The sequence below is a fragment of the Lissotriton vulgaris genome, chromosome 6 (assembly GCF_964263255.1).
Source record: "Lissotriton vulgaris chromosome 6, aLisVul1.2, whole genome shotgun sequence".
Lineage (NCBI taxonomy): Eukaryota > Metazoa > Chordata > Amphibia > Caudata > Salamandridae > Lissotriton > Lissotriton vulgaris.
The window spans coordinates 1,469,784,994-1,469,806,786 of record NC_141694.1 but is presented as its reverse complement, the minus strand read 5'-3'; the positions used below and the strand labels follow the sequence as shown (position 1 = coordinate 1,469,806,786).

The 21,793-nt window shown below is 46.3% G+C and overlaps 1 protein-coding gene and 1 non-coding gene across 5 annotated transcripts in view; one reads left to right on the top strand and one right to left on the bottom strand.

Moving 5' to 3' along the window:
• Window positions 1-21,793, top strand: part of CEP68 (centrosomal protein 68) — a 131,369-nt gene that overhangs the window by 4,146 nt on the left and 105,430 nt on the right. The gene's annotated exons all lie outside the window — the stretch shown is intronic.
• LOC147709007 (U6 spliceosomal RNA) lies at window positions 9,399-9,505 on the bottom strand. Its single transcript, XR_015296903.1, has one exon. It is a non-coding gene; the product is annotated as a U6 spliceosomal RNA (small nuclear RNA).

Sequence of the window (21,793 nt, the reverse complement as noted above, 5' to 3'; positions counted from 1 at the left end):
AAAAAGCGAGTTTAAAGCAGGAGTATGGGTGTAAATCTACAATTTTCATAGCAGAGCAGGCAAGTTTTTAAAGAATTTTTGGGAATCCTCTGACAAGAAGGCACCCAAGATTCACAGATTTCCCATTGACTGCTGTCTTCCTTCTGAATTGGGTCCCATAGCTCATTATACCTCAAATTGCTAATATGTGTAATGTAACTATGCAAGAGTCAAAAATATAATCTAATATTATATACCTCACCCACTATATTTTCATGCACAGCACCTAATAACTGAGTGATACTCGGTCCACAAAAAATGTTCCCTGTGACTTATGCTCTGCTGCATTTGGGATAGCCCATGTTTTGTTAAATAACTAAAAATTAAATGCACAAGTATAGTGCATTTAAACGTAGCATATGTTTACATTCATTATTGGTATTTGTTTTGAATGACCAATAATCTTAAATATTCTGGAGCTAGCGGCGCCTTTTTAGCGCTCGCCTACAGACAGGTTTTAGCTGTTTGCTGTGGAGCACCTATTATGCACAATTGCATTTATATAGCGCTTACTACCCCATACGAGGGTCGAAGCGTTTTTTCGGCGAGTAGCACGCTACTCCGCGACCCATAGAGGATTAGTGTTGAATTAGTATAGTGAAACATGCAAGTACATTTTAAGTGGTGGATAGGTTAGTCAGTTATTTGGATTTGGAATGATAGCAGAAAGATAGAAGAGGACAAAGGTTTGTATTAATATAGTGCTTGTTGACGCATGCTACTCAGGACGCCTATAAAGGATTAGTGGTGAATTAATATGGTGAAATATGAAGTAATTTCAGTGGTGGATATGTTGCAGGAAAGCAGAGGCTTTGGCCCTCAAAGGCAGCATTTATGGTTCTGTCAGGTTGCTGCACTCACTCATCTTCTTGAGGCAGAATGTTTACTTAGAGTGGCTGTCTAGGAGATGACTCTTCTCCCACGACGCTCATAAATCTCGTCCCGGGTTGCTGCAGAGACCAAATGACCAGAGCACTTGTTCAAGTTCTAAGGTGTGTGGAAAGTCACGGCATGCATTTTCCTTTTAAATTGTGACAGTTGCTCAGTCAAGCTATTTTATACTTTTAAGTACTTGCAAACATGCTTTCTAAATTGAATAAACTTTGAAAAATAAACTTTGTCGTTTTATGTAGGTTGAAAGAATTGAATTTAGTGTCTAGTTTCGAGATATTTTAAGGAGGTTATGTGCTTTTCCTACAATATTTTCATTTTTTTCTCACTTGGCTATTTTAACAATTTTTTCCAATTACATTGGTAAAGTCGTAGCTTGCATCGTAAAGGCGAGGGTGAAACTAAATGGCTTTGCCAACGCTTTTTTTCTCATTTGGTGTAAAATCGAGCACAATATATTTTTTATATAATCACACCTTCAAGCTTAAAGAAGTAACGTCACAAAAATGCATTCTACAGCCCTTGCACTAATTTTAACTAGATATTATGGAAAACAATTGAGCAGGACTATTGTTTCTTTTTTCTGATGGAACCAATATGGCTATATTGTATAATACCAAATGTTGCTCATCAGTGCCACCATCCTGTGCTGCTGGGACCACACTAACTAATGTGCATTCGACTTCAATCAGAATGTATAAAAAAGTCACTTTCAAAGTATGAGTAGCTGGAAAACCTTCAGTCTTAAAACGCGGAACAACATTCAGGCGCCCATGAAATGTACCTAACGGTTACCAGCGTCAGTATGCATATACTTTAAGACGGTCTATACCAGTTACAAGGAAATTTGGAAAAGGACTCCAGCTAGCTCAGCTCACACTTTCGACTGTACCACCCGGGCGGGGTGCTGATCAACTCCAGTCAGGTAGACGTCTTTATCCGTTTAAAGACCATCATGCCTCCAGGAGCAGTCTGTGAAAGAAGACATTTTTCATTTTGAACCCTCTCTATCTTCGTCTGTCATGCCTCTTCTTTTTCTGCCACCTGCCCACCATGTTGGAAACAGCTTGCTCTGAAGCACTCATTTACGGCTTGCGTGCAGCGCACTATACAAAAAAGTATAACTACACATCCTTGCCTTTTGATTTCAGAGGTTAAGCCTTTCCTGTCTTTTCAATAATCTTCTGCCCTCGTTTTCTGCCACCTGCTCATTATCTTGCCTGCACTCTGATCTGATGCAGCAATTTACCTGCTACATGCAGTGTGCTAAACAAAAGTCAGCCAATTATAGTTATCTTTAGGAACTCATTGCAAAGGATGCAGTGGCTTCTTTTTAGAGATGTGTGTTGCTTTGAACCAGGGCAAATGATGATGAGTGGAGCAGCTATACGTTCTTTCGATTAGAGACCACCTACCAGATGCATTTGTAAGTGCACAGAGACTAGCTGTAGTTTGGGATGGGGATGGCACTGCAGCATTGGTTGAGTATTATTAAAATGATGAACAACGTACCAAAGGGGTAAGTGTCGATGAAACAGTACTAAGGAGTAGTGCAGGCATCCTTACCAGTGATGAGGCGTCAAAGCTACAGGGATTTTACAAGCCTTTATAAATGCAGCAGGTTTCTCCAAAACGGAGGTTTTGTAGAGAGGGTTGGCTAAGCTTCTACACTGCTGAACACATTACATATGTTCATTAGCACTGGTTCCTCTTTTCTTTGAGCCTGGAACGTTAATATTTTCAACGTGCATTATCGCTCTCTTTCTTGGCTGTACCATAATATGCCTGGAGTTACAACAAAAAATCAGTAGCAGCAATAAATCTGTGTGGGTACTATTATGCCACTGATGCAGAGGAACCCCATAAACCAGTAGTGATCGTCATAGCAGGTGTGTGTGTCATGAATGCCCACATGAAATCAAAACTGAAATATCCCAAAAGTTGATGAATGGAACGATTGAATTAATTTCAGCTACTGGTAATTACTCGGGCCATAGCCCAGAGCATTGTTATTCTGCACACCATGCCATCTTAGTTTGGACTCAGCCATATGCAAATCAGTCTTGACTCAGATACAGTAGGAACAGTCCAGCCTGAACTGTGAGGCCAAGTCCTCCCTGAAGCAGAGCACAAGCAACCCAAGACTTCTCACGCTTACAAGGGCTCATCAGTTGGGTATAGCTTGGTTTCAGTGGCACAATGTGTACGGGTGCCATTTCTGGGCATAACTGTTCCTTTTAGGGTACCGCACTGAAGTAGACAAGATAATGAATAGAGAGGTTGAATTAATATCAGCCACTGGTAATTTCTTGGGCAGCATCCCAGTCCATCATTATTTTGCACAACATGCCACCTCAGTATGGACTGAGCCGCGTGAAAAACACTCTTGACCCAGCTCCAATACAAACAGTCAAGCCGGATCTTCCAGGCTGCGTCCTCCGTGAGCCTAAACACAAGCAACCCAACATTGTTTTTACCCTTATTAGGTTTCATTTGTTGGGTATAGCTTGCTGCTTGTGGTACAATGTACACAGAACCCACATCACGTCTTACCCATCCCACTTAGGACATCCCGCTGAAGTACACAAAAAGGTGATGGATAGAATGCATGAATTAATCTCAGCCACTAGTAATTACATGGACAGCATCCCAGTCCATCATTATTTTGCACACCAAGCCACCTCAGTTTGGACCCACTCTTACGGAAATCATTCTTGACCCTCCTTTAGTAGGAACAATCCAGCCCGAACTGCCGGGCCTGGTCTTCCCTGAACCGAAACACAAGCAACCCAAGGCCAGTTTCACCATTATTAGAGCTCATGAGTCTGATATGCATGTGGCTGGGGCCACACTGAGGTGGCATGGTTTGCAAAATACCAATGGATTGGGATCCTGCAACAAAAAATTACCAGTGGCTGAGATTGATTCACACATTCCATCCATCACCTTTTTTTGTATACTTCAGTGCTGCACACAATGTCAAAAGGCACCAGCTGTATGCAGTGGATATTGACAGTATGGCCAAAATGTCCACCATACTGCCTGAAACATCACTGTAATTGAATACCATAATATGCCAGGACTTACCACCATTGAGCCAGGGAGAACAACATTCAAGGGTTGATCACCATTGTGCATTGCAGTCCTACTGTAAATCAAGACTTAATTAACCTCATTCTGCTACGACTGTCCTGATGCCATGTATGGGCATCACTATGCACTATAAATGCCCTATATGCCAGGAATGACCACCATTCTGTCTGAAGCAGTATTATGCCAGAGATGGGCATCATCATTCCATGGATGCTACTATTGTGCCATAAGTTAAACTTTTATTCCAGAGTCAGCCTTTTTCACATCGAGCAACATGACAGGAAGGCACAACTTGCTAAGAGGTACCACCAATGTAATATGGCCAACATTTTTTTCTTGTAGGGCAAAGTGCATCATCTCACAGATGCCCATATGTTGCCTTAAATTGTCACCATTGTGTAAGGACAAGTATTTCACCACAGGGGGCTAGTGCATACAACGCTCATATAAATACATACGTGCACTCATATGCACACACAGACACCTGCAGATAAGCAAGCAGGAGGGCCTAGGCACAGACGGGAAGAGAGCAAGTGGGAGTGCCTGCGCGGAGGTTAACAGGAGTGCCTTGGGGGATGGTATAAGTCAAAAGAAAGCACCCGGAGGAGCAAAATAGGAGATTGGGGAGTTTGAGGGCATGTTTCAGGTGAGAGTGCAATGGTGGAAGGTGCAAGAAGGTAGCACTTGGGCAGAGGGACATTTAGCTGTGCTTGGCTGGTCCTGGGTACAGGTAGGGGACTACCGGGCAGCCATGGTCGCTGTTGGGGAGGAGAAGGGAGTTTCCGCCAATGAGAGAAACTATAGAGGGAATCTTTTATGTTCCCCCTGCTAGAAAGAGCAGGAGCCCAGGGAACTATTTTGTTAGGAAGGTGGTAAGTTCCTTCTGGGAAAACAACCACAATAGATTTGCCTTAGGGTGCCACTACGTTGTGCCATTGAGGGGCTATCTAAAATGGGAATCCATAAGGAGTTACCTGGGGCTTTTCCATTCCTCTTATACTTTCATAAGCAGTGCACGGAACCCGCTTGCACTAGACCCATAGCACCGGATTTGACATTTCATTTTTGACATCCTCCAAAAGACTAGGAATTACATTTCTTATGGAGACAGTAATTTAACAAAACTTTGGGTGGCAGTAGTATTATCTTGCTTAGGTAGTACATTTTCTTCGAACGAGATAGGTATGCATTATTTGAAGTATTGTATTGTTTACATCTACTTTTTGCTTTTAACCTAATTTTACCAGTAGCACAATCATCATTGATACATTGTTCAAAGAACGCAATTGTATGTAAAACCGTGGACACTAGTCTGAGCAAGCTTCAGTTGGCTTGTTTGTGTAATTACTATTCAGGACTTCTGCCAAACAGTGACGGAGATATGCGATAAGGTTGGAAGGTAATTAAGTTCAATGAGTAGGAAGCTGTGGCAGCTTTTTCTTTGAAGCCCAGCCATGTTCCTAGTGTGTGGAGCACCCAGGAGTAACTGAGCTATGTTCGGTAATGTGATTGGCGCCAGCCAGTGCTAGGAATGTTACCTGACCTTCTTGTGTGGTACAGTCCAAACTGCATGCGGCAATAACAACCACCTACGTGCTAGAATGCCATTTGGCATCTCTACCACAACCCCAGGAATACCTATTCTGCTGCTGACTGATTTGTTGTAGACAAAGATGTCACCATCTAGAAGCCACAAGTGCTGAAGATGGAAGATCGCTGACAAAGACCTGCCATGCTGCTTGCTTCAGGACCAAGAACCGAGACGGCCGCTGCAGCGACCCTGCGCCCTCTCACAGAAGCACCTCTTGTGTGATTGCAAAGGGGTCTGCAACAGCCTCTGCGAGGTCCCATTCTTGCAGATAGGAGGCCATGTTGAAAGACTGATAGACTGAGTCTTTCTCTAGAAATTCACATTGGAGGGAGTAACAATTGCTCATTCAAACTCTTTTGCAACATATGTACTGAACTGTCCGACACATTCTCCCATTTAGAGATTACCTGCACAACGTAGGTAATGCCCCGGTTACTTACCGGTAATCTTCATTACTCCGAGTATAGTCTTCCTCGCCACATGACTTACATAGTGAGCTTCAGCTCCACGACAGAACCCTCCAAAGTAAAAAAAGCCTCCCACCCCCTCCCAACATGGCCGACCAGTCACCCCTGACCTCTATAAGAGGCGGGCCGGCCCAACCAACAGCCTGAACCACCAAGCAAACAATGAAGCCGATAGCCAGACAGGGAGGGGGGGAGGGAACTCATGTGGCGAGGAAGACTATACTCGGAGTAATGAAGATTACCGGTAAGTAACCGGGGCATTACCTCCTCGTTAGTCTTCCTCGCCACATGACTTACATAGTGAGCAAATACCCAAGCCAAAAGGCTTCATTGACCACAAGAAGAACAACACCACACGGTGATGCAGAAAAACCAACACAAGGTTTATTCAGTACAATGAAAAGAAAACAGGAATGCCAGCAAACCTGAATCAAGACCCAAAGAAAAGGCCATCCAGGAGCCACAGCTCCCGCACTCATAACGGCCCCAACGAAGTCCCCAGGGACAGAACCACCCAAGACCACGCGATAGTGTTCCCCGAACATGTGGGGGGACGACCAGGTCGCCGCCCGACAAATCTCCTCAGTGGAGACACCCTTGAAGGAGGCCCAGGACACAGACACACTCCTAGTGGAACGACCCTGGACCCCCGCCGGTACCACCGAACCCAGTGAAGCATAGGAAAGTAGGATAGCCTGTGCAAGCCAGCGACTCAAGGTGGAAGGAGAGGGCTTGCGGCCAGAATGAACGGGACCGAAATCCATGAACAGGCTATCACACTGGGAAAGGGAAGACGTGCGCTCAAGATAAACCAAAAACAGCACGCCGGACATCCAGCAAGGATAAGGAAGGATCCGTGTCGGGAGGGAAAGAAGGCAATGACACCCCCCCCCGAGACCGGTTCACCAAGGAAGGAACCATGGGAAGAACACGGGGGCCATGACGGAGAAGTAACCGGTCAGGCAAAACTCGCAATAAGGGAGGGGAGCGGAGGAACGAACCCAGCTCGCCCATCCGCCCGGCAGACACCACGGCCACCAGGAAAACCACCTTAAAGGAGAGAAACCGCATAGCCACCGAGGCTAGGGGTTCAAAGGGGGGACCCTGAAGGGCTCGCAGAACGAGAGGGAGATCCCAAGGGGGGGACAGGCAGAGCGTCCGAGGGCGACGGAGAAAACAACTCCGGAGCAAACGAGCCACCAGGGAAACCAGCCTGTCGAAATCCGGTCTGCGGAAGGCCCACAAGGCCGCCCACTGGGCCCACAGGGAAGAAGGGGCCAAGCCCAAGGAAAACACCTCAGCAAGGAAATCCAAGACCCGCAAGGGATCCACGGAGGCGGGGTCAGCACCCTGCAGACCGCACCAACGCGAGAAAGAAGCCCAGTGCCGGGCATAGGACAATAAGGTGGAAGACCTGAGGGAGCCTTGCAGCAAATCCATTATCCAGAAGAACAACCCCGAGCAAGCAGCGTCACCCGCTCAAGAGCCAGGCCTGCAGATGGAGCCGGCGCAACACCGACTCCGGGAGCGGGGGGGCCCTTCAAAGGAAAGGGAAGATCCGGGATCGGCCAGTAGGCCTGAACCGCTAGCACGCAAAGGAGAGAGTACCAGGGGCGGCGGACCCAGCCGGGAACCACCAGAAGCACCCTGGCTCTGTCCAAGCGAACCTTGCAGAGGACCCGAGGAATCAGTGGGAACGGGGGAAAAGCGTAGAGAAGACCGGAGGGCCAAGTGAATGACGGAGCATCCACACGCCACACCCCCGGAACCGGGAGGAGAGAGCTGCACCAGGCGTTGAAACACCACCGGAGTCAGGGAGAGACAAGGCAACGATGGAAAGAACCGACTCAGTCGATCCGCCTCCAAGACAACAACACCTGAGCCAGCAACCAAAGGGAGTGAACCCTGCACCCCCCCAGATGGTTGACATAGCACCTCACAACCTGGTCGACTGTCCTGACCAAGACATGGTGACCCCGTAGAGAAGGAGCAAAATAACGGCAGGCCAGGAGGACTGCCATCAACTCCCGATAGTTCGAGGAGCAGCGTGACTGTAGGAGATCCCAACGACCCAGAACCGACCCCGCGCCCAAGGTCGCCCCCCAGCCGAGGAGACTGGCAACGGACGTGACCACCCTGGACGGGAAACCAAGGAGGGAAGACCCTTGGAGAGGTGAGACTCCACCAACCAGCCAACTCAACACCGAACGAAGCAGAGGGGAGACCGAGACGGGAACAGACGGGACTACCGCACCTGAGCAGGGAGCCGAGGGAGGGGAGACCCCGTCTGACGTGAAGCCTCTCCCAGGAAAAAGAAGAGGCAGAGAAGTACCACACGTCCAGGCAAGGGAAACCATGACCCCCACCCGGCGAAGAGGACCCACCAGGCGGGCCAGGAGCACAGCCAACACCCTCGGGCCAGAAGATAAGCCCAACGGAAGCACCCGTAACTGAGAGCGGTAACCCCCAACGCAGAACCGGATAGATCATCCGGCCACTCAGTCCAATCTTCGGGACACGGAAGGAAGGAGACCAGAAATTGCAGAAATTCCTGTCGAGAGACAACTCGAAAACAAAACGTGGAATGGAGGGTACCACCACACCAAAACCAAAACTGGCCGAAAAAAACCCCAGAAACCTTCCAGAGCAGACAAAGGAAGGAGTAGACGCCCAAACCCCCTGAGAAGGCGGGACCAGGCGGAAGGCCCGCTTGACAAGCAAGACCGAACTCCGGCCAGTAAGGCCCGCCACCAGACCATGGAGGAACGTAGCGTGGGAAAAAACCAGAGGAGGGGACGAGAAGGTGATGGAACATCCCACCAACACGATCCGAAGAGTCCAAGATCCGAGACAGACTCGTCCCATGCCGGGACGAAACGGCGGAGACAGCCCCCCACAGGGAACACCCCAGAGGGAGACGGCCGAAAGCCAGGATCTAGTGGCGGAAAAGGGAGCGGCAGCACCAGGACGAGACCGGGAATAGCCGGAGAACGGGGTGCCCCGGCCGCGACCCATCCCTCGAAAGGGCGTGACGCCCTCACCCATGGGCGGACGAGGAGAAAAGTCGGCCGTGACCAAGGAAGCGGGCCCCAGACGAATTGAGGGGAGTCAGCCAAGAGCGGCCTCCCGCAGAAAACTCCGAATCCACCAGAGCAAAGCACCCCTGGCCGCCATCGACTTCCAGGCCGCAGCCAGACCTGACGCCGAGCCAGCATCGCAGCACCCTCAGCGGCCGCAGCCGCACCCAGAGCGTCAAAGGAGACGTCCGACAGAAGGCGCGTCCGCCGGGCCATCAAGGCAAGGACCGGGACATCATGCCTAATATGGAACGCTTCACGAATATGCATGTCACCCTTGCGCAGGGGCCATGCAAATCTTCTCAGAATCGTTCCAATATTAGTATATGTGCTGCCGAAGCGAGCACCTAGAAAAACAGGTCAAGGTCCTGACGGCGAAAGGAGCCGCAGCCCAAGAACGTACAGCAGCCTCCACGTGCTTGACCCCAGGGCCAGAGGGGCAGGCGCCCACCGAAATGAACGCACCCCGGGATGACAGATCCACCACCAGAGAGTCCCCCCTTACTGCCAGGGGGAAAACTCCAGCGAACCCGTCAACAGCACTAGACAGTAGGCGTGGGAAGGACCGACAATCCAGCTCCAACCACACCCCCTCCAAGACGGACGCAAGCAGGCGAAGGGAGTCCAGAGCCTAGCGCAGAAATCGCACTAAGAGATCCCCGGGAACATCCTCCGCCGCAGGAGGAGGGAAAGACAAGGCCAACCCTGATGTGAGGAAAAACACCCGAAGCACCCGACCCCGGATGCAACGGCCATGAGGATCCCTTGCTGCCAGGAGGAAATCCACCCCCCCTCCTCCTCCGACACCGGAGCGGGGCCACCATGAGGACGCCGAGGCGAGGAACGGCCCAGGGCAACACGCAGCCCAAGGGCACCATGCAGGTAGGAGTCAGACCCCGACCCCGCCGCGGCAGAACCCAAGCAACCCAGAGAAACACCCCACCACCGAGATGAAATGGAGGAACACATGAACACCCAGGACGCCGGAAATAGCAGGAGCCAGCAGGGAAAAAACGTCCCAACTTACAGCATATGAGCCGCCGAAGCGGGCACCACAGCCGGCACCTGGCGCGAAAAACTCCGCCCCCAAGAGGCGGGATGCGCCCGGGGCCAATCCCAGCGCGGCAGTCAGCCGCGGCGCCGAAGGAAAGAAAACCCCGGCCCAGGCGGCAGCGACCAGCGCCGCGAAACGAGCCTCAGCCACTGGAACCCCGACCGCGGGGCCCCAGAGGACACCAGAGAGCCGAGGTAGGACCGCGCCCCCCCCCAAGCCGGACATACGCGGCAGTCAGGGACGCGCCGCACTGATCAGCAGCACACTTGCAAAGGGGGCAATACAAAAAAAAGAAAAGCGCCTGCCCTAGCCGCACAAATGCGGCAGTAAGGGACGCGTGCAAGTACAAAAGCACACATGTATAAGGGGGCCGAGCCCGTACAAGAAGCGCGCCAGCCCAAGCCGCCCCAACGCGGCAGTCCGGACCGCGCCGCAAGACGAACTTGCGGTCCGCAGCAGTCAAAACGGCTAACAGCGTGAGCACTATGCCGGCCAGGTCCGAAATCCCAAAAAGGAAAACGGCGGCCGCCCCACGCAAGGTGCTTGTAAGCAACTGGAGCCCCAGCAATAAAACAGGAGTACCCCCAGCGCCGGACCCCAGAGCCCGAAAAGGGCGAGGGGCCGCCCCCCCCCCCCCTGTAAACCCAAGGCACGCTACAGCAGCACCTAACCAACCCCACAGGACCGGGGGAAGGAAGAGGGGGGGGAATTTAAGTCCTAGGTCCCCGGGTCCGCTAAGGCAGGACCTCCAACCCAAAACCCAATGACCAGCTAGAGCAGGTCCAACCTTACCTGTACAGCGCCTCTGGAGAGAATCGCGCAGAACAAAAAAAACAGGCTGTTGGTTGGGCTGGCCCGCCTCTTATAGAGGTCAGGGGTGACTGGTCGGCCATGTTGGGAGGGGGTGGGAGGCTTTTTTTACTTTGGAGGGTTCTGTCGTGGAGCTGAAGCTCACTATGTAAGTCATGTGGCGAGGAAGACTAACGAGGAGGTAATGAATTTACACCTCTGACAATTTTTGTCCATTAGTTTTCCTTCAATGCTACGTCACTGTAGCAGTTTGGAAACTGCAGCCACTGTGCTTGAATGCTGTAGCGGTGCGGGAACTGTACTGTACTCATTGCACTATGGTGTATATGTGTGTGTGCATGTATGTAGCTAAATCCCCATTACTATGTGTACTCTCATTTGTTGTCGTATTAAAGTACTGTGTTTATTTCTATGACAAGCATTGGGGTGGACAATATGTTATGCCCCCCACTCCCCACATGGGGTCTGACATGTGCTCAGTTTGAAAAGGAGTAGGTGCATGCTGCTAGAGATTCTGAGATGACACGGACTATGCAGACTTGCCACAGTTGCAGTCTTGGGGGGCTGTCTGCATGTCGTTGGCCCTCTTCCTGCTGACATCCTGCTGGTTTTGGCCTACTGAGCTGAAAGATCCTCACAGCCCCTTGCTGGCTCACGCCCTCACTTACAGTACAGTCTGCTGCATCACTCTTCAGGGACCTGCCACTATATATGCCTTGCATTGCAGCAGCTTCTTCTTCTTTCAGGCTCACATCAGCAGGACTTCTTCCCGAGTCCAAGGCCTGAGCCCTGACCTCGAGGTTAAACATCAATATCTAGAGGCCTAATTCTGGCAAATATCTCTGTGTGCAGATGCACACAGGACTGTCTCGAATTTGAGACAAAGTACTTATAACTGACTCAAGTGGGCCAGTTGGTATACCATTTTGGGGACGCTGTGGTATGCCTGAACAAACCAGACACCAAACTTTCTTCATATTTTGGAATGCAATAAATCTCTCCCGCCCCCACAACCTGAAATGTTATAGGGTGGGGAATTAAAGATCCTAATTAGTGTGAGACTACACTGGTATTACAGGGTAGGACCGGTAAGATACTTCCCCACCAGTGATACAGTTGAAAGGTCTGTACCCCTCCACTAGAATAAGCTTTTGCCAACCATAAGTGTCCCAAATACCCTAGTATGAGAGGGCAGTAGGTATCCTCGATTATGAAGGTCCCCGATTTTTATGTTTTTTATTTTTTTTATTTCCGTCTGTATTCATCCATATTTCTTTTTTAACCACCTTATTGGTATTTATCCATATTTATTTTGTGTTTAGAGAATAAATGAAGTTGTGGTATATTTCCAAATTCATTTTACTGATAAATATGCACTCATAGTTTTATGCCTGTGGCATTTTTTGTAAATTAAAGAGCCAAATATAGTGAAACACTACAGCCACAGGCAAATAAGAGCATTATGATACAAATATATGTCAATGTATGCGTGTATTTAGGGAAATCCCAACCTGTTTTAGGTCTGGTGTAGGCAGTGCTTGCGCTGTCTCTTCAAGACCGGCTGTATTCAGGATAGGGGCATAAAGCTCTGCCCACTTTCCGCCAATCTTGTAAATCGACTCCTGTCCCTGTCCTTTGTAAGTGGTTGCTTTTCATTGGTCAGTAGACTTAGTAGTTAGTCCCTCCTTAGTACCGCTTTGTCACTTCTTGTAACCTCCCATGAGGACACCCCCTGTTACATGTGTTGTTACTCCCTAGGTTTTAATTACAGTTTCGGGACACTATTTTCTTAAAGGGCTTTAGGCAGGACACACGCTTGGTCTTAGGAAAGGCTGGCAGTGGTTACTTTACTCACAAGCACATCTCACATTTATATGAGACCTATACATTTCCCTTCATCAGCTCCTCACAGAGTACAACCTAATCCAGAATTAATAAAATAATGCTGTTTTCACATTTCAAAGCTACTAATTGTATATATGGACATATCTATTTGAATGTACTTGTGGTACTGTTTTGCATGCAATGCATTATGGTACTACACCCTGCAACATAGTGTCAATAACTTCAACTTTGCAGGGTGCAGTACTATATGTGGCCAAAAGAGGTCCCATGGGACCCTTTTGGCCACATATAGTACTGCACCCTGCACCCTGCTACATGGCTAGGTAAGAAACATTAATGTAAACAACAAGGACCCCCTGTTCAAATACTGAATTTGTAATGCAGGGAAATAGACAATGTGTGAAAAAGGAAAACACAATTGATGATATAGCTAGGGAAAAGGACAGTATGTAGAGCACAACAACCATAGACAATGTGTGAAAAAGGAAAACACAATTGATGATATAGCTAGGGAAAAGGACAGTATGTAGAGCACAACAACCAATTGAAAATTACAAGTCCGATTTATTCATGAAATTACATCATCATCTTACAAAACAATCAATGCAATGTTTATATAAAAATACACAAAATTATGTATAAGGGAAATATTTGTAACACAATTATATAAAAAAACATATAAAAAACATTGGTGGCGAACAATAAAAAGCATCGACGCGCGTTTCGGCGTTAACAAAACGCCTTCATCAGGAGCCACATTCAAAATCTGTAAAACATATATAAAATAAGTTAGAGACATCTAGGGGTCATGAATAACTCCTATCAAACAATCAACAGTCCATAACATATCGCTGTGCTTACATAACAAAGAAATCCCTACAAGGTGCAGCTACAGATTATAGCTACAACTGATACAGACTAGTTAATATATATTTGAGCAGTATTTATTTATTTATTTATTTATTAGTCTTGGAGAGCGCGAACAGCTACCCGTGAGGGTTTCCCGGCGCTAATTGACATTATAGCAAAAAATCCAGAGGGAACTAAAGCACAACAGACCAGGTATTAAAGGTTAACAGCTTTCTGAAGAATTATTGGGCAAAAAGCCAGGTCTTAACGGCTTTACGGAAGCGAAGATGGCAGTGCTCCATTCGAAGGTCTAAAGGAAGAGAATTCCAAAGTCTGGGTCCTAGTACATAAAAAGAACGACCGCCCATTCTAGTGAGCCTAAATTTTGGCACACAGAAAAGATGTTGGGAGGAGGAACGAAGAGGGCGTGCAGGAACATAGGGTTTAACGAGAGACTGGAGATAGGTGGGGGCAGCTTCAATCTTTATCTTATGCATAAAGCATAGTGTCTTGAACTTCACTCGTTTGTCAAGGTTGAGCCAGTGGAGTTGTTTTATACGTTCGGAAATTGGATCATATTTCCGACATCCACACAGAAGCCGAGCAGCGGCATTCTGGACTAATTGGAGACGGCGCATAACCTCCCTGGTTGCCCCCAGATAGAGCACATTACTGTAATCCAATCTGGAGGTCACCAGAGCCGTTACAACGGATCTCTGGGTGTCAGAAGGCAGGATCCAAAAGATTTTACGCAACCACCTAAGAATAGTAAAACAGGTGGCTGCAACCTTGTTTGCCTGATCTTTCATCGATAGCTCCCTATCGATAATGACCCCAAGATTTCTCGCTCGTTCCGATGGAATGGGTAAATCACCCATAGTTGATGGCCAATGTCTCAAACTCCATAGGTCAGGTTTGTTGCCAAAGACGAGCACCTCCGTCTTATCGCTGTTGAGCTTAAGAAAGTTACAGCTCATCCAGCGGGAGATGTCGCTAAGACCAGATTGTAAAGAGGAAGGTGATGAAGGGTCAGCTTGGGTTAGGGAAAACACAATCTGTGAATCGTCAGCATAAGTGAAAAGTTCAAGACCAGAGTGATAAGCAACATGTGCTAAAGGAACAACATATAAATTGAAAAGAAGAGGACTTAGAATAAAACCCTGGGGAACACCATAAGGAGAAGGATAGGTTTCGGAAGTGGAAGTGTTTGAAAAGATTTGAAAAGTCCGATCGGTAAGAAAGGATGAAAGCCAGTGTAAGGCTTTGTCACAGATACCGAAAGAGGCAAGGCTACTGAGAAGGATACTGTGCGAGACAGTATCGAAGGCTGCACTGAGATCGAGCAATATCAGTGCAGCCGTTTCGCCTCGATCCAATAGTTGGCGAATATTCTCAGTTACTCCTAAAAGAGTGGATTCGGTGGAGAAGCCTTGACGAAAGCCAGACTGGGAGGGATGAAGAAGATTATTGGTGACAACAAAACGAGATAGGTGTAAATGAATATGCCGTTCTAAAACTTTCGAAAAAGCCGGCAGCAACGAGATTGGATGGAAGTTGGCAGCAACATTAGGGTCCGCATTGGGCTTCTTAAGAAGTGGGGTCACCATTGCATGCTTCCAGCTCTGAGGGACCATGGCTGAATCAATAGAGGCATTTAACAAGGTACAAATTGCCTCTAGTTGAGGAAGCTCAAATTGACGTAAAACCGAAATGGGTAAGGGATCCATCGGTGAGCCAGACAGTAATTGTACCCATTAACAAACTGGGAAATTGCAGGGTACGGATGATGACAAAATGTCTATCATCTATAGAGCAACGGTCATAGATTGTCTAAAACTTAGTGTTATTAGCTTATGTGCATTTGGGCCAATGTCTGACGGAGGTTTCCCATTTATAAAGGATATCTACATGGACATAGACCTCTTCTCTTTAGTCTTACCTAGTGAACACAAGATAGGTGTTCTCTATTTGTTCTCGAATAAGTCCAACATCTGTTTTCTTGACGGAACTATATCTCGCCTGGCTAGAAGTGTTTGTCTGAAAAAGATGTATCTATTAGACATATGTACCACTATATTAACTGTTCGGTTATGGAAATCTATTTAATGCAAAAGATGAAATCAATGTGTTGCAATTCTTAATACTTGTTTTTATTGCAAGGTCCTATAGTTTCTTACAAGTTTCACAGGGATTGGTTTTGTAAATGTCCCTTTCTTTTTAAAAGTTTTTTTAAAAAATACGCGGTAAAGTATATGCCAATCTATCACAGTATTCAAAAGAGTGGATATCGTGAGTACAATTTGGTAATTCGATCTAGGGACTTGTGAAGTCATTGATATTATTCTACCTATATTTGAGTAATGTTCAATACATTATTATGGTATGCGATCTTACCCGTTGATGGTGAATAACCGACCAATATGTCAAGTTATGTGGGAAGACTAGCAAGGTTCAGATGGAGCTGCAAATCAAGGAAAAATTAATTTATTCAGGGTCAGGAGGTTGATTAAGCCCCTAAGCACAGATTGCAGCTTCAAGCTAAATTATTGTAGAGCACTTTAGGTGGTAACTGATATAGGTTCAAAGTTGCCGCAAAAATTTTTTGCTAGCAATCCATAATGTTTCCACCGGGGAACTGGAAGTGAGAGACGACGCGGAGCAGCTAATTACTAATCTGTCCTATCGCAAGATCCAGCAGTTGTCAAATTTGTCAAAGAATGTTTATACAAAAACGGGGATCAACTAATCCCTCACACGAGGCAAAAAGTCGGATTTTACATATGCATAAGGCAGAAAGCGGCGCGCTTATCATTTCTATTACATAGCAGTTCGTATTGTCATTGACCCAATGAAAACGTGATGTATTGCATGTGCATCAAGTAAGCAGTCAAGCAATTCCCATTTATGTGAGAAAACATGTCAAAATGTATCCCACACAAAGCAATTGTCAAGTATTGCACCCATGCACCTGATAGCAAGAAAAGGGCTTACCGTTTCTGTTAAAATGTATGTTGTATTATCAGCATACAAGCGATCACAACCAGGGAATCCTATATAGTCCCGGTATGGTTTTATCGTGCTAAGAATAAAGGGCACATAACATTACTAGTTGCAATTTAACTATCGAGCGAATTATTAATAATAAGCCACTTATATACTGCCTCATAGCTTGCTTACCGAAAATAAAAGGAAGGCGAGCCGTTGCTTCAACCTGTCAAGAGCCAAGAATGCCACAGTCTGTAGTCTTTTACTGGCGTCTCGCAGCCGTTGGCGTACGTGTGTTTGTTCCTGGGAAGAGTGCAGAGCGTGACTAATTATTAAGGTTCGGGGTGCTGATGCATGTAAACAAATGAGGCAGAGCGGCGGCGTGTGTAATTTATCTATCGAGCGAATAATTACTAATGAGCAACTTGAGTGCTGCCTCGTAGCTGGCTTACCGGAAATAAAAAGAAGGCGAGCCGTGGCTTCAACCTGTCAAGAGCCCAGAATGCTACAGTCTGTAGTCTTTACTGGCGTCTCGCAGCCGTTGGCATACGCGTGCTTGTTCCTGGGAAGAGTGCAGAGCGTTACTAAATTTATTAAAGCTCGGAGTGCCGATGCTTGAAAACAAACAGCGCAAGGCGGCGGCGTATGTCCTTAGCCGTTTGCTTACCGGGAAAAGGTAAGAAACATTGCCATTTATAATGCCAATAACTCAAAATGTGCAGGGTGCAGTTCTATATGTGACCAAAAGAGGTCCTGTGGACTTCTTTTGGCTACATATGGTACTGTACCCTGCACCATGGCTAGGAAAAAAACATTTGCAAGACTGATTCCTTTTCCAGTGCAATAGGTCTCGCATTTGTTAAAGTTAGCGCTGTTTGCGTTGAAAATGACAATGCTTTTTATATTTTTATATCTTTGGCAATTGTGCTAGGCAAATATAATAACTCCACTGTAAATAAAAAACATTGTTATTTTCAACGCCAACAGCTAATATATATATATCCCATCTCCTTTAAATATGTTTATTTATTTTGAAGCTGAGAGGACTAGAAGTGTATTTGGTGAATCTGCCTCTAGAATAGCTTACTATATTAGGATGTAACTGATGCTTGTCTGCCTCGCTTCTCTCTCCAGCTACACTGTGAATGGTGTGTGTTTGGCTTTCAGTTAGAAGTCTGCACGGCAGACAAGTGCAAACATTATTGGGCTAAGAGAGCAGTGTAGTGATCTTCAGCACAGTGTCTGACTACTGGTTCGCAGATCCTGACAGAGGTTTTAAATAGGTAGTGACTAATAAAGCATTGAGAAATGGTTCATTCTGTGATGTATGCTAAATCGATAGTCATTATCAGTGTAATTATACATTTAAATATAGTACAGTATATGCATTGTTCATTAAGTAGCTGTACTATTATCCTTGCTTAACATGAAGAAAACAGGCAATATGGTTTAAGTCTTCAATTTTTCCTTTTTGTTTATATTCCTAATTTGTGCTTTTTGTTCAAAACCATTTGCCTTTTAAGAGAACTATAAAAAGTATAACACTTTCATATCTTTATTTGTTTCTTAGTCATGATGTCTTTTTTTTTACTTCTGAAACTTTCTTCTGATGCCCTATTGTTTCCTGAGATAAATTGTGGAAGCATCCAGTTGTTCGGTCAACATTCTGTAGCAGCAGTGGAGGGCTTTCTGGGTTTTTTCTGGGTTTTAGGATACATCGACTTGTCTGGAGTCAAGATTAGCATGAGCTGTCCCGGCTTAGACCCGCTAAGCTGTGTGTGAGTCTATGGGGCTAGTGCCTCTTGCATTATTCCCTCTCCCTCTGCCTTTTTTGTTTTAGTTTGGCTGGGAAATTGAACATATGACACAAGCTATATTTGAGGTGTGGGAATTATTACTTACATATGTTTCTATTATTTAGTATTGAAATGCATTGGGTACTTTATGTGATTTTTAATATCCGGTTAATTTCCTTTGAAAGTCTTGCTATAAGGAATTAAGGAATAAAAGTGATTGTTTTGCATAGTACACACTCCATCCAGAATCGCTTCTTGACTCATAATTTAGACAGATAAGGAACCTAAGGTACAGGAAGGTACAGTAACCTTCGGGGGGTTGACCAATTTATTTGGAGGTCGATAGACAAGAATTTGAACCCTGATTGTGAAGCATCCAACATAGCTTCTAAACCTATTGTCACCCCAGTGAGATTCTTTTTTTTACAATGAAGTGTAGGTGGTGCCACAGCAGGTATACTATTGTAATATGAAAATAATGAAGAACCAGGCAGCTGCTTTCAATATAGAAATGTTCAAATCTGCCCCTAGTTTCTTAGTTGCCCCTCCCCCCGTTTCTCCTCAACTCCTCTCTAGGTCGCCCGGATCTCTCTATTACTTTCTTTTGTATCTTTTTTTTCTTTCATTGAGGACCTGCCAGCAGCAACTTATTACCACACTACTTCTTTTGATAATAAAACTCTATTGTGTACATTTTTATATTTTATTTTTATTTACCTTTTCCAGATTGATGTTCACCATCTTTGAACGGTACTTATTATTATTTTTTAAATGGCTGTCCCTATGTCATGAGGCATAGCTGCCCATGTGGGAGTATGAATGTGCGTGTATACACAAAAACGTCGGGGCCGCTGCAGCATCATGACGCATGTATGTAGATATGTTGTTACTCATGCTTTAATTTACATCATTGAGTTGGGGCCGTCTTCTTTATTTGTCAGTGTGGCACAGCACCAGCAAAAGGCATTAACAAAGTCAGAAGACCGGCTAACACCTTTTAAAGGCGATATCTATTGGCTTTGTCGTGCTTGCTAATCGGAGGTCTGCAGTTTTAGATGTGTGATGGTTTAGCTTTCACTTTTTGGTGGAGGATGGTTTTCATGGTTTACATTCCTTACACACCTCTATTTACCCCGTTCTTCAGGGCAGTGTCAAGAAGGACGCCTCCAGTCGGTGCTTGTGAGGCCTGGGCAAGTTCTAACTTGCTCTGTTAATAAGAGTCGACGACCAAACGGAACAATGAACAACGCTGCGAAGCGATGCGACCCCTCCGAGGCTTATCTTCAGTCGGTCCTAATGAGTGCCGGTCTTGTCAGATCGTACAGTTATATTATTGTGCCTACAAAATTATGAACTAACGAATTTTGTTTGCAAGTCCCTCCAAGATTTTACAAAAGGACCATGCAGGCGACGTTTTACATTTAGAGTTGGTAGTAGGTGTGGTGTAAAGGTTGCATAGTTACCTGAGGAACCAGCAGGCCTTCAAAAAGACATTTTCGCCTCTCCCACACGACCAAGTTCTCCTTGACACAGTGGTCGAAGTGGGGAAAAAATAGTATGGGAACTGTGGGCAGAGAATCGGAGGGTGGGAATAACCAGAGTGTTTGGTCAGTAGGTGGAGTCAGGGTTGTGGTCAAAATGCACAAAACATCCCAGTTTTTAATATTTGTTTGGCATTGTACTGACCAGTTACGGCTCATTATGATATTTAATTCAACCAATAGATACACATGATTATTTAGGGTTGAATATGAGTTATTGACATTCAAATACATTCACAAAGTGGGATATGTTTCCAATCACAGAATGTCCCACATACGCTAAAAAGTGGAACTCAAGCCATTTGCCTCAGAGCCATTGAGTTTATGTCATCAGCACTTCTCCTTTTTTCCACAAAAGCAGTTTAGGCATGAATAGCAAAATATCCTAGATTGCAAATGTTTTCTATATAATTATGGCTATGCCATATTTGCTAAACAAAAGGATCCACCCATGAGGAATTGCGATGGAGGATGTTACATCAAGGAGCATGTCTGTTGCCTACATTGGTTGGAAGCACATCGTGTTTCTTAAATACCCCTCACACACCAAAACGGCCTTTGCTGTCATGCTTCGTCATAGGGGGTCTTCGCATTTCTCTACGGAACGCAGCGTGCTACTACCAGCGGAAACGCAGGAGCACTGATGTTTTTCACTATGGGTGGTTTGTGAAAGGGTGTGAGTGGTAGGGTCAGGAGTGAGTGGTAAGTGAATGTTAAAAAATACCTAGCTCCTGTGGAGTAGAAAAGTTGAATATTCCTTGATGCCGGTATTATTAAAAACGGTCCGTGGCGGACGGCTGAAATGCCAGAAACCGGTCCCCGGTAGCTTGTCTCCTTTCTGGTAAAGAATTGGCTTGGTAGTTTAGTCTGCCCTGTTCCCATGATGCACTGGGCCAGGGACAGACTGATTTGCATATAGCCAGGTTCTGAGCTGGGATGGGGCAGTGAGATAAATAACGGTGATGGATCAAGCCCTGATCTTTGGACTGGGTAAGAGTGGTCTGCTCAATTCAGACACTCTGTTCATCACCACCCCCTTTTGTAAATCGATTTTGGCCACTATAGGTGTGGCAGGGTATACTCAGACATGAGTCCCTTTCTCACTGCTCCATCAGGATTCAAGCAAGCCGGGCCGAAGAGGCTGAAATGCCAGAAACCGGTCCCCGGTAGCTTGTCTCCTTTCTGGTAAAGAATTGGCTTGGTAGTTTAGTCTGCCCTGTTCCCATGATGCACTGGGCCAGGGACAGACTGATTTGCATATAGCCAGGTTCTGAGCCGGGATGGGGCAGTGAGATAAATAACGGTGATGGATCAAGCCCTGATCTTTGGACTGGGTAAGAGTGGTCTGCTCAATTCAGACACTCTGTTCATCACCACCCCCTTTTGTAAATCGATTTTGGCCACTATAGGTGTGGCAGGGTATACTCAGACATGAGTCCCTTTCTCACTGCTCCATCAGGATTCAAGCAAGCCGGGCCGAAGAGGCTGAAATGCCAGAAACCGGTCCCCGGTAGCTTGTCTCCTTTCTGGTAAAGAATTGGCTTGGTAGTTTAGTCTGCCCTGTTCCCATGATGCACTGGGCCAGGGACAGACTGATTTGCATATAGCCAGGTTCTGAGCCGGGATGGGGCAGTGAGATAAATAACGGTGATGGATCAAGCCCTGATCTTTGGACTGGGTAAGAGTGGTCTGCTCAATTCAGACACTCTGTTCATCACCACCCCCTTTTGTAAATCGATTTTGGCCACTATAGGT